The 13,117-nt window shown below is 51.5% G+C and overlaps 1 protein-coding gene across 1 annotated transcript in view; it reads left to right on the top strand.

The window, feature by feature from the left end:
- Nucleotides 1-2,402: 2,402 nt before the first annotated feature.
- Nucleotides 2,403-13,117, top strand: part of HCRTR1 (hypocretin receptor 1) — a 204,185-nt gene continuing 193,470 nt past the window's right edge. Inside the window, exon 1 of the mRNA XM_085646848.1 lies at nt 2,403-2,642. The gene's annotated coding sequence lies outside the window, so the exon portion shown is untranslated. The remainder of the gene's footprint in view (nt 2,643-13,117) is intronic.

The raw sequence follows: 13,117 nt of genomic DNA, 5'->3' as shown, positions 1-13,117 counted from the left end.
GCACCTTGGATTCCAAGTCTAGTGTCCTAGTACCCACTGAGTACACATCACTCTGGATTGTCACCAAGCGGTTATTGATGTCCGTCTTCAGGGACTCAAGGGAGGTATTCAGGTCTGCCCTCAGTTCCTCTCGAAGCTCCCTCTTAAAGTCTTGTAATGATCCCAGGAGGTCCTCCTTAGTTAGGACCATTGTGCCCTCCGTGCAGTGGATTGTGAAGTTGCTGCGTGTTTCTGCTTGGGTGAAATAGCTGAACACTCTATTCTGTTGGGTCTTCTTTGGTGGAATAGAGGCGTCTGATCAGGGGTCACGGCGTTGCCTGGGCCTCAGGACCGGCTAAGTTCTGTGGGATGACCACCCAGTCCTTGTTACAGTTAATGGCAGTTAAAGTCTCTTCCCAATCTGGTCTTTAACACTTATCTCTATAGGGGGTAACTTTATATCATGCTGGTGGCCCTCCTTGTGCAAGCCTCTGATTACCTGGTGTGGGACTCAAGTATCTTGACGATTTGCTCCCTGCATTCTCCTTTTACCCTTGCCTTGATGCCTGAGCCGAGCTACTCCCTTCTGTCCTGAGTCAAGACCTCAGAGCTTTGCTGATTTGCATGGTGTCTCGGCGGGGGTAGACGGCACAGTTCATTCTCCCCCAGGAATCACGCCACCATGGTAGGTCAAGTCGTACTCTGCGCCTGGGAGTGGAATAAGCATGCAGCTAGTCACAGTGAGAGACTGCAACGAGCTCACTGGACCTTCACCACCACCATCTTAGGGTCAGGCGCTGGCTGTTACAGTCATGGGCTTCTGCCAAGGTAGATTTCTCAGTCGGAGCCAAAGCGCACACCCGTCACGCACATCCGGCGGTCATGCCACATACCTCAGCTCCTGTGGGTCATCACAGTGGGTGTGTTGCTCAAGCCCTTTGGGTTGGGCCGTGCACTCTGTCGCTTCTCGCCATTCCTCATTTCTGGGGGTGCCGTCCAACTCCGGCCAGGACCTCAGAGCATTGCTACTGCACTCACCAACGGGGTGAGGGCCTGAGATCGCGGTCCCTTCTCCCCCGGCAGTCACGCTGCGGGGATCGGTCAAGTCAAACCTGTGCACTTGGAAGCTTAGTAGGCATACAGCCAGATGCAACTACCGACTCTGACTGGTGCAAGTTCACGGGGCCTGCCTCGCTGCCATCATAAAGTCAGGCACTGGCCGTTACCATCATGTGCCGTTGCCGGGGTAGATTCCTCGGTCAGAGCCATACCGGCCTCTATTTGTGCACCCTCACCAGTCCCATTACACACCTCAGCTCCTGCGGGTCATCATAAGAGGTATATTTCTCAACTGTTTAGGATAAGTCGTGTGCTCTGCCATCTCATGCTGCTCGTCGCTCCTGGGGGTGTCACCAACTCCGGAGCCCGGTTAGTCAGCTCTCAGGGGGGTCCCGCTTGCCAACCAATATCCTCCGCTGCTCGCCCCACTATCTTTCAGCCTTTCTGATTCCTTCCGTTGTGTCCCTTTCGCTACCCGTTCTGGGTCAGGGCAGCCCAGGCCTCTCTCAGTCGCAGCTACTGTGCCATCTGTTCTGAATCCTAGGCATCCTTTGAGTAAGGGAGGTGATTGTACGCCGTCATGGGATTACTTCGGCTGTGAAGCCCCCTGTGCCCTTTCCATGTCACTGGGGGTGTTGAAAATCTGCTTTTTACCAATGTTTAATTTGTTTTGCCGTGGAGCCCTCATGGATCTCGTCCATCTTGGTTGGCCACACCTCCCATGTGGCGTATTTTTGTAGTGTTTTCATTGCCCTCCTGTGTGGGTGTGTTGCACAAATACTTTACACATTGCCTCTTTAGATAAGCCTGACTGCTCTATGCCAAGCTACCAGAGGGTGAGCACAGGTTATCTTTTAGTGTGTATCTAGCTGACCCTGACAAGAGGGGTGGTTCCAGCTTGTACAGGGTGCATAATCTGCCAATCAGAAATCTCAGTACAAACAGTACTTTTCATGAGTCTGGATTAGAAACATTTTTCCAGTTTGCAATATCCTCCACCCAGTGCGTGCACCACATACACAGTGGTAGTATCCTGGTCCAAACACCTCTTAATTTGTTCACTGACAGACCCTCAATCCATAAATTGCTCTGTACATTTAGTTGGATGCATGGAATGACGAACTTCCCACCCAGTGTGCGTGCTGAGCTCCTTCCATTGGCTTCAGTGCTCTCTTTCTAATGGGGCCATTGAGCGCTTACCATCGGCTTGAGTATTGTCCTCCCACGGTATGCCCTGAGCTCCGTCTATTGGCTGTAATACCACCCCTTCCCCTTTTTGCCCCCTCCCCGGCGCGTTCACTGAGCTATATGCACAAAATGCAGCAGGGCTCTGTTGCGATCCCTTCTTCACCTGGGCTCGGGTCAGTCGAGGAGGGAAACCCTCGCTAGTGGGGGATGGGAGCACACAGGCCTCCCTCTGACTGGTCCGGAGCAGCAGACACTTCACTGGAGCCAAGAGAGAGGTCAGAGCTGACGCTCACTCAACACACCGGAGGGCGTCACGGGTTCTCAGAGGAGCTGAGGATTGTAACGGGACTAGGAGCCGCGCGCGCGAGACCGAGTGCCTACTGCCTGCACAGGACAGCGAGGAGCTTTTAATACAGGTAGGAGCTGCCTAACGGTGCCTCTGTGTGAAAGACTGAGAGCTGTCACACGGGAAGACACTCCTTGGCCGGGGCTAGGAGTTGCGTGTTCTGGGACTGAGCTTTGATACAGGTAGGATCTGACGAACGGTGTCTCTGAGAGAGTGACTGAGAGAGGAGAGATGTCGCACGGGAAGGGGCATTCGACGGGATTGGGAGGCGTGTGTCCGGTGACCGAGAGTGCTTACACTGTGCAGGAGTGAAGTAGGGAACTCGGATGCAGGAGAGTAGCTCCAGGGGGCGTCCAGGTGGTACAACCCCCTAATAACGTATTTTTACAATGATAAGCCAACGTGATTGTTGCCCCCTCGCCCCTTACTGACCAAGCTGCGCCCCTGGAGATCGGTCGGATCTCTCTAACCGTGTCTGTGGAGTAACTGAGGGCTGGGGCGGTCACCCGGGAGAGACTCGGGTAGTGTTTTCCGTGATAGAGTCCTCCGTTTGGAAGGGATATGTGATGCAGATAGGAGCTGTCTAACGGGGTCTCTGTGTGAGTGGCTAAGGGCTGAGAGCTGTCACACAGGGTAGGTACTCCCCGCTGGGGACTGAGGGCAGAGTTTGGAGACTGAGTGCTGACAGTAGCGGAGGGAGCTTTGACACAGGTTTGAGCTGTCGAACGGTACCTGTGGGAGGGGCTGAGAGCTGTCACCCGGGAGAGGGTCGGAATAGTGTGTCCGGGCACGGAGAGTCCCCGTACAGGACGGAGCTTTGATACAGGCAGGAGCTGTCGAACGGCATCTCCTTGGGGATGTCTGAGGGGGCGGGGAGGGGGGGGGGTGTCCCACGGAAGAGGCTCTGCCCTCGGGGCTCAGTGTGAACGGAGAGTAGTCCTGCGTACAGGAGGGAGGGTGGCAGGTGTGGGTAGAAGCTGTCTAACAGTGAACCTGTCAGCGAGGGGAGAGCGGTGAGAGCTGAAAGCATCACCCGGGGAGAGGCTGCCTGCTGGCCGGGTGCGGGGAGAGTCCTCTGTGCAGGAGGGAGTGCTCACTCAGATGAGAGCTGTTTATCAGTGTCCCTGCTGTTAGTGACTGCAGGTTAAGCCTCTGTGTGTGTGGTTCATTCGGCGTGAATAGGACAAGGGTAGATAGGGGTTACCCTTCGTGTGAGATTAAGCACTCCGTAACTAGCACTGGGGACTGGTGTCCCGCGTGCGAGCGGACAATTTGCTTTTCATACTGGTTAGCTGGTGCACTGATAGCTTGGGTTACAACACTCAATAGTTTCTCATTATTAGAGCCCCCTGATGTGAATCCGATGCCTTCCAGCCGACAGTGGCACCCCTATTGTTTGTGAGCGAAACCCTCCGATAGCTTCTCGATGTACAAGCGCTACCCCTGGCATGAGCTCACTCACGCAATGGCCTTGTGGCGGCCCAGTGTTAAACTAAATATTCAGTACTTTCTTGAGATTGGCGGTACACCGCCACCCCTGCCTGTGAGATTAAACACTCATTGGCTTCCAGTACCTTGTGGCAGCTTGGTGGTGATGTCGTCATTCAGTACGTTTTTGTATCGGCTGTACCCTACTACGCGTGGCTCACAGTGCTGTGGAAATTTAGTGGTGCACCGCTACCCATAGTGTGCTCTCACTCACCCAATAGCTGCCTGGTGTGGAGCTCAGCAGACGGTACTTCCTGGATATCGGTGGTACACCACGCTCCCATAACGGCCGCACTGCGCCCATTCCAGGAACCATACCATATTCGTGCATCTGCATTACTAGAAAACCAGCCAACAATCGTCGTATTATGTGGTGGTAATTGTTGGCCGCAGTTTTATTACACAAGTACAACTCCCCCTGCCACCCATTGGAGGCCGGGGTCATAAATCGTTGTCACACGTTATTACAAATGTGATGTCACGCATTGTCACCTGGACATCATAAATCATGGGCCATAAATCATTCTGCATCATAAATCATTCTGCCAATTGGCCCTTACTTTGTTGCCATAAATCATTCTGCCTGATTCCCATAAATCAGCAGCCCAACATCATGGGTCGTAAATCATTGGTCATAAATCATTCTATCACAAGCCATCATAATTTTCGTTATCATTTTGCCTACATATCATAAATCATGGGTCATACATCATGGGTCATAAATCATCGGTAGGCCATAAATCATTCTGTCACAATCTGTCATCATTCGGCTGTCATAAATCACTCCGCATGAGCATCATAAATCATTCTGTCACAATCTGTCATCATTCGGCTGTCATAAATCACTCCGCATGAGCATCATAAATCATCAGCCATAAATCATCGGCTGGCCATAAATCACTGGTTTGTCTTTTTGCTCATTTGCAACTCCTAGGGTCGTAAATCACCCTGACAGCTCATAGATTGTTCTTTGTTGTTTACCACGCCCCTTTGCGTGTGGGGGGGTAGCCTTTTCCCCGGAGTTAGGCCCCCAACTCGCTACCTTGTTAGTCTCTTTTGTGCCCCACCTTCTGGCGGGGGCTGGGCTGCGAGCGCCGTCTCCGTTTGCTACCCCGCTTCCGTCAGGCGCACTCACCCTGCCGTGCGGCATCCCAAAGTGAGTGGCCCTCCTTCTGCACACCGCCCTGTTGGTGTGCTCCCATACAATACCAATACACTTGTTTTTTCCGCCACGCCGCAAGGGAGGCTTACGTCTTCCTGCGGCTCCCCCCAAATCTGGTCAGCTCCGACGGCAATCTTCCCACAACTGCAATAATGCGCTCTGCTCCGTCTTTGCCGTTAGTGCCCTGGCACACCTGCATCTCACTTTGATGCCTGACACTACTGTCGCCCCCCGCAATGGGTCATACCTCTCGTGGCTGACGTCGGGTAGGCTCTGATGGTACTCTTCCATCCGTACGCCATGGTGCTCCACTCCTTCCACGCCTTTTTCCATTTTTGGGGCGGGACGCTTGCGTCCTGTTCGGAGTCTTACAGCGCTGTCTCCTCACACCATGGGCCAATCATGAAACAAAAATTGGGAGACAGTCAGCTACAGTTTGTGGTGGCATGATACAATCTACCTTGCTCACATCCCATCCTCTACTTCAGCCCTGCTCCTGGCAGGCTCCTCCGGTAGGCACCTCCACCCTGACCTCTACCTCTCCCAGGCTCCGCTACTACGGTTTCCGGTACCTACTGGCTGTGGTACACTGGATGGGGTCTTCATTACTATCCCGCCCACAGGATTGGATCAAATGTGAAGAGCATGTATAATCTTGCTCATGTCATCACAACCATCCGGTAATTCATTGTTGTGTGGGTTTTGCAGCAGGCCTGCTAACCCGAGGCGCTGCGTGCCGTGATCCAAACCAAACTGATCTTATTCCCCGGGGGTGAAATCACTAGTTGACATCCCACTTTCTGTTTTTTTTTTTTTCTTTTCTTTAAAACCCTGTTATTAACAGCAGCTTGCTTTCTGTCAAGCGCAACTGGTTTACCGCTACACCTTTCCTTATTCCTGCATTTTGCTGTGGTATTCTCGCGTCGGACCTTTTCCTCACATCCAGTCCACTGAACCGTGGGAGGGTGAAAATACCGAGTAGGCCCTACCAGGGGGCGCATTGAACCTAACCTTCGTATCGCTATGGGTTCCTCCATGCGGTAGAATGGGCGACCTGTGCGCAACGTGCCAGGCCACCCTGGGCACTACTTCGCTTGCAGATTGCCCTACCCAAGGCGGCAATCGATAGGTCGTGCGCAAGTTGGGTTGAAGGCAGACCCATTCATTTTTTTTTTTTTTTTTTATTGACAGTAATTTCATTGAATTTCCACCATAACTGCATGGCGATCCTAAAACAGCTAGGAATGGTATGTCAGGTCGCTGCCGGGAATTGAACCCTTGACTATTAAGCGTGTCGCCCAGATCTTATGAGCAAGTGTTTTAACTAAATCAAGCCACTGCTGGGACACTCTTTTAGCTAACTGTCCCGGTCCTCCCAATTCAATTAAAAAACGCAAACGATATAATAAACCTTTGCGCGCTATAACATTTGGACCAATACGCCCTTCCTCCATTATTGTGGCCTTTGCCTCGACACTTCCGCGGGAACGAAACGCAGTTCACCGGGGCACCCAAATACCTTCCACCCGGGCATGTCCTTTTTTTTTTTTTTTTTTTTTTTTTTTTTATATATTACCGGTCACACGGACCTGTTATCTCGACTCCGGTGTGGGTTTATGGGTTTTAACCTGGAAAGGCTGTCGAGCCGCCACGCGTTTTTTTTTTTTTTTTTGGCTCCTCCTTCGAAGGCAGGATGTGCCTCCGGTGCTGGGACTTGAACCTGGGTCCCCCGTTTCAAAGCGGAAAACTGTGTTGAGCCCGGGACCCCCAATCGCACGGCTGTAAGACCAAGGCTGAATGAGCACATCCGAATGGTGGGGTCCTCTGCACCCCAGGGGGCTGCAGTACACCCCTGATTCGACTTAAGGCGATACATTTGCGACTTCAGGATTTTCCTATGTCTTTTGTGACATCTAGCCTTGTTTATCACGTATAAAATAAGGACTCCAAGGTCCAGAATGCAAAGCAAAAGCTGACATGGGTGACCCGCTCACGCATAGACCGACGGAGCTTTCGAGCTGAAGCTCCACATATTAATCCCTGCAGCGGACGGTCGTCGTTTATCACCGCGCCACAGGTTGAGCTCTCGCTCTCTCCCATGCGCCTGTAAGTATTTATTGTCAAGTGTAATTATTTGTTGTCAAGGATGTGTTTTGCGCCCTCTTGCGGCACCTTCAGAACGTTTGACCTGGACGGATGGACAAAGTTACAAAGGGGGTAGCCGAGTTCCTTCCCCATTGACCATTCAGACCGCAGATGGAGCTCTGTATCGCCCATCCCCCTTTCATTTTTACCTACCCTACCTCAGCCTTTAGCAAGGGGACAAAAGAAGTGTTTCTCAAGGCAGTAATAATGGGCAACACCCCCTAAACTTCCTGCCCTCAGTCACGCATGCAGGGGCTGCCTTCGTTACCTACAGGCATCTCCTCCTCTGATCCCCATCCGTGGGGTGGGGGTCCCCGGCTCAAAGACTCCTTTAAAAACACCTTAGAAGAAGGAAGGCGCTCGCGGACGTGCACTAGTGCTTGATATTGCCGAGGCCGCCCGGGAAGGAACAGGTACTGGAGTACCGCACCTCCCATCCCAACGGTGCTGTTGACTGATAGCCGAGTAGCAATACAGTCAAAGGGAAAGAATTGCGAGCAATCAGTACCCTAGAGGCGCTGCAAGCTCTGGCGGCACCTTAAAGTGTTTTCTCGCAATTACGGTGTTGTATATTTATATAGCGCGAACTCGACCCTAAGGTATTGGAGCGCTTTACCTGAGCACCGTATTTACACTACATATCCAGACATGGGGACAAACTTTTTTTTTTTTTTTTTATATATACAGCGCGAACACGACCTGACGTTATCAGAGCGCTTTACATGAGCCCCGTATCTTCATTACACATTCAGGCCCGGGGAGATTTATTGCTTTGCCCAGCATCGCAGGATGTGGACGCGACCTCCAGGCGAACTATTTTTTTTTTTGCATCCGTAACTGTGAATGTGGCGCTTCCGTGGGTTGCCTTGAACCTTGAACCCGTCGAGGCCGAACAATTCTTAACACAGCCGAGCCCACTGGGTTGCGGTACCAATCGGAGTTATATTACTGGTGTGATCAGAGGTGGACAACGAGCGCGCGGTGCCTTTCCTCAGGGCTGTCCTCATCTCGAGCCAGCGTTAAAGAACCTCCCGTCCTGCATCGCGGGCCCGGGTGAATTTTAATTAAACGCCGCATTTCTTCCTGGTTCTTGAAAGCCGGAGAAGCCCTTCAAGAATTTGTTTCCGGGAGGGGAAGGCTACCTGCTTTTTACTGCTTCGCTACTCCCCCACATACCAATAGAAACCAGATTCTAGTATTTCTTTTTTTTTTTTTTTGCAACCTTGCGCGTCCTTTGTGAAAATAAAGATATTTCGGAAGCTACACACTTACACAAAATAACTTAGAGCATGCTAACTTTGTCACCTCTTCTTACAGGAAATACTAAGATGCCATATAGTGGTCCGTATTTGAAGTCTACGGTTGCGGGTCACTAGGGTGCACTCAGCTCTAATTTTATCGACTTTTATCTCGTTGGGATCCTTTCCGATTCGGGGTAAAGGTCGTAGGGGTTTCGAGGAACTCGTGCCGGCTAGTCACATTTCTGTTCCGTGTGCCCGACAGAGGGCGAGCAGGGGGGGGGGGGGGGTGACGCGAGGCTCGGATTGAGGGCTGGGCAGGCAGGAGGGGTTGCCCAACCGCCGCGTTTCGAGTTGTCCCCGCACGGGATGGTGTGAAAGCGCAAGGAGACGGCCGTGCGTTTTTGCAGAGGCCGCCCCCGCAGGGGGCTCGAGGGCAGTGTCCTCCCAGAAAGGGCCCAGACACTTATATTTCCACTCAACATTAAGCACAGTAAACACGTGTCAGGCAGACGCTGTTCTTGATAGCGCACATGTTTCCGCATAACAGCCCTCCGCTCGCTGAGCCACCATCCTGTATTAATGCCACATTTGCCTACACTTGCATAGCTCGCACATCGCCATTGCGCCATAGAACAAAAGCAGGGCAGGACAACTTATTACAATATTGCCACGGAGACCGGCAGAGACGCCGCCACTCCTCGCTCCTCGAGCCCTTACCCTGCCATCGCTTCCGGCGCTGCAAGCCTCGCCATACTGCCTGGGGAGCTGGGGGTTATGTCCGCGTGTCTCGACATCGGTCCATTCCTTCACGACCTTCTGTGCCCCGGCCGGGGTGGGGACACTTCGGGCACGTCGTCCTCTGACACCTGGCACCTTCTGTTCTTTCCTGCTGGTTTGAAACCTTCATCGCGTGAGTCATGATCCCGAGTCAAAATCTTCCATTTGAAAAACTTTGGTGCCGCTCCCCCAGCTCCCATGATATGCAAGTGGGCTGCCACAGGGGGGAGCGACGTCTTATATCTCCCCTTCCTATTGTTCTTGGAAGGGAGAGGGCGGGGGCCTCAGGGCATTCTGCCCTGCGGCGCTTCCCGCTGGTGAAAACCAGTTCCTGTTCCTTCCCGGGCTCTGGCGGCCATTATGGCGCCGGCCCTCGAGCCCCCTGCGGGGGCGGCCTCTGCAAGAGAGAGCCGCAGTGCGCCCACAGTGCCCCTGGACCTATGTCCAACAAGCCACTGAATCCCCGGCTATTCCAGCATTGGACTGACTCTCAGCCCTAAGGCTATCCTCTATTTTTTGTAGATGGACGTTTCAGTGCTAGGACGCCCCAGGACCTGCATACAAATAAAAAACAAAAAACGAAAAATGAAATAATTACAAAAAAAACAATACCGCACTGCACTTGACTGACTATGGCGGTAAACTCCTCACTGTCCTAAAATGACCCAAAACAATTCTTTGTATTCCATTTCTAGCATCGAAGGAGAGTACCCAGAGGAAGGTCACCCTGACTTGCCCACTTATAAATGACGTTTCAGACCGACAAGACAGCTCGGAGTATCCGGGGCTTACGGCAGGGTCCGCTGTAGGTCACAGGATTCCAATCTTGGAGATATTGATGCAACCTACAGACCACATCTTTAAATCACGACAAGGCCATGTAGTCAGTAGCAAGGATGCCCAGGCCCCATTGTGCACAAGTAACTTGGCAATGTGTCCCCAGGTTAGGTTGTAAAACACACAAATAGTTGTTTTGCTGGGGTCCCTCACAAGCCTCCAGGCCCAAATACCAGGTCCTGCTGCACCAATGACAGCTACGCCCCTGAAGGTACTGGCCTGGGCACTCAAACTATAGGTAACAAGGTTGGATCCAAGGAAGACACGTCATTGGCTTGAGCACCTGTCACAGAGATATGGTGTTTTTTCTTCTTCGGTGAATGTCTATTCCGGCCTTGGCTGGCCTTCCTATGGTGTCAGACTTATTTATAACTCTGATAAGTTTTCCTGATATGTAGTGCTCAGTTCATGCCTAGTAGAGTTTTTATTTTGTTTCAGTTTTAGATCCAGCGAGGATGGTTTTCTGACACTTAATATTTAGTTGCAGTATTTGTGGGTTTCCTGTGTCTGGCATTTAGCACCGGCTTAGGTGGATTTTTCTGCTGTTGTATATTTAGTTCTAGGCTAGCCCAGGTGGGTTATCCAGCTAGCACTGGTGGTGTTTAAGGGCCACCTAGGAGATAGTCCGCTGTCACACGTTCAGTCTTGGACTATGGGAATCTTCCTGCTGGTAGATGTTTTGACCCAGTCTATCTGATGTTCCTGCTGTCTCATGTTTACTACCATCTGCTGTTCTGTTGCTTTGCGTTTAGTTCCAGCTAGAGTGGGTTTCATGATTTGTTGCTGGTGCACCTCGTGTCTAGCTCCAGCCTAGAGAGTGTTTTCTGCTATTTGGTGTAATTAGATAGGCTGGTTTTTCTTGTGTCAGGGCTTCAAACATTGTCAAGATATAGAAATGGGGTTGGGGGGGGGGGGGGTGTTGGGCAAATATGTATGCCCTTCTAACCTATGTTAGAAATATCAGCAAAATGTGACTGTCCAGCGCGCATGCTCATGTTCACTAACTCAAGGAAATTACGGAAAATATGTTGTTAATATCAGAAAATGCTAAAAATATGTTTGTAATTTGCGCTTATGCACAATAGGTGGTCACATTCTCCCACTCTCCCAATGTTTGTGAAGGGTGCAAGGGAGAAGAGCACACAGCGCAGAGCAGAGAGCCGGTGCTGCATGGTGCACAAGGGACGGGCCGCCGCTGCCCACTTACGCGGATCTCTCCCTGTCCAAACTGGCCCATGGCAAATTGCGTCAAGCGCAGCAGGGCAGCTGTCTGCTTCCTCAGCCCTTCTTTTATTGTGAAGGAGTGCAGCGAGGCTACCTAAAGTAAGCTTTCCTAGCCCTTGGGCAAGGTGTAGGGACAAATGGACACCCCTGCAGTTAGTCAAAGAGGGAGGTGCTGGTCACCTGGGGCAGGTCAGGTGGAGGCGCAAAAGTACATCCACTCCTCCTTACGCTGGGCAATATGTGGTGGTAAATCTTGTACCCCGGCGGGGGAGGGACAAAGGTGCTCTCCTGCCCAAGGTGGGTGCGTGCTACCTTGGGTACCCTTCACTCTTGGACGAAGGGAAATGGTGTTGGGGCATATGTGCACTGATAGGGTGCTGAGGTAAATCTCCCCATGCTTTCAAAGTGGAGAGGAGATGGTATGACAGTCAAGAAGCACCCTCACCCTCACGCAAAGTGGGGGCTCTAGAGCAATCCCTCCTGCTCCTGTGTAATACGGGTGGGGGAATGAGGGTGAAAACAAGCACCCACAAATTTTGAGCAACATAGGGTGCATTCAGTCCCCTCACCCTTGAGCAAGGGTAAACTAAAAATCAACCCATTGGCAGGGAACAGACAACCACTCACCTTGTTCTGCTAGGAAAAGTGTTTTAAAACTATTTTTGTAAAATATCTCACCATCAGATAAGCAATAATTTGTTCCCAAAACAATATTATTTTGTTGCTTTTTTAATTATGACTACAAAACGACACCACACCAGTTCCCAAAAATAACCAATATTTATCTGAACCAAACAAGACCAAAATGACAAAAATCCAACATGCACAAGCAAAGATATCACCTTTAAAAGGTTCAAAATAGTTCAGCCCATAGAAAACTATGGATGCGTCACTTTTATCACAAAATAACTGGGCTGCATCAAAATCATGGCACGAGACGGGCGTACATGCAGGAACACGGCGTCCACCCACTATTTTCACAGGGTGGACGCTGTCCCCCCTGCCAAGCAGTTGGGCCCCACAGAAATATGTTGAACTTGTCCTGGCGTAAGACACCAGGACATGTTCAGCAGTACCTCCACGTTGTCTGCTTTCCATTTTCAGCAGTAACTTGCAGGTAGCAAGGGGTGTCTTTTTTTACCTCCAGCCAGGCAGAAGTTAAGCGCTTCGGCGCTCATGATGAGCCCAGCTCGACATGAGGCACAGTGGAGCTGTGCTCATGACGAGCTGTGCTCGTCATAACCGTCGTGGCCCGCCCTCGCGTGGTTGATTCCCCGCCTGTGCGGGAGAATCAATCAGTGGGCGAGGTCGTAACGAGCTCCGCTCGTCATGAGCACAGCTCCTCTGTGCCTCATGACGAGCTGGGTTCGTCACGAGCACAGCGCCACCGCCGTCGCCCCCCGCGCTGCGGGAGAATTAACCCAGCGTAGAAGGGGTTAAGGGGCCATCAGGCCTCCTTTTGTTTGAATATCTTGACTGGAGGCGGCCTGGAACCACACACAATTGTAAATGCCACAGAGGGAAACAAAGGCACACAGCTTGCCTTCTCTTCACAAGTACTTAAGAGAGGCATGCTTTTGCCTTTGTTCTGTACCTGTATATAAATGAAAACACTGTAAGACTGTCCAATTGGTCAGTCTGTCCCAGTATTTACACCAAAAAATTAAATAG

The sequence above is a fragment of the Triturus cristatus genome, chromosome 3_2 (assembly GCF_964204655.1).
Source record: "Triturus cristatus chromosome 3_2, aTriCri1.1, whole genome shotgun sequence".
Lineage (NCBI taxonomy): Eukaryota > Metazoa > Chordata > Amphibia > Caudata > Salamandridae > Triturus > Triturus cristatus.
Note: the sequence above shows the minus strand (reverse complement) of the source record. Positions and strands in the feature narration are given on the sequence as shown.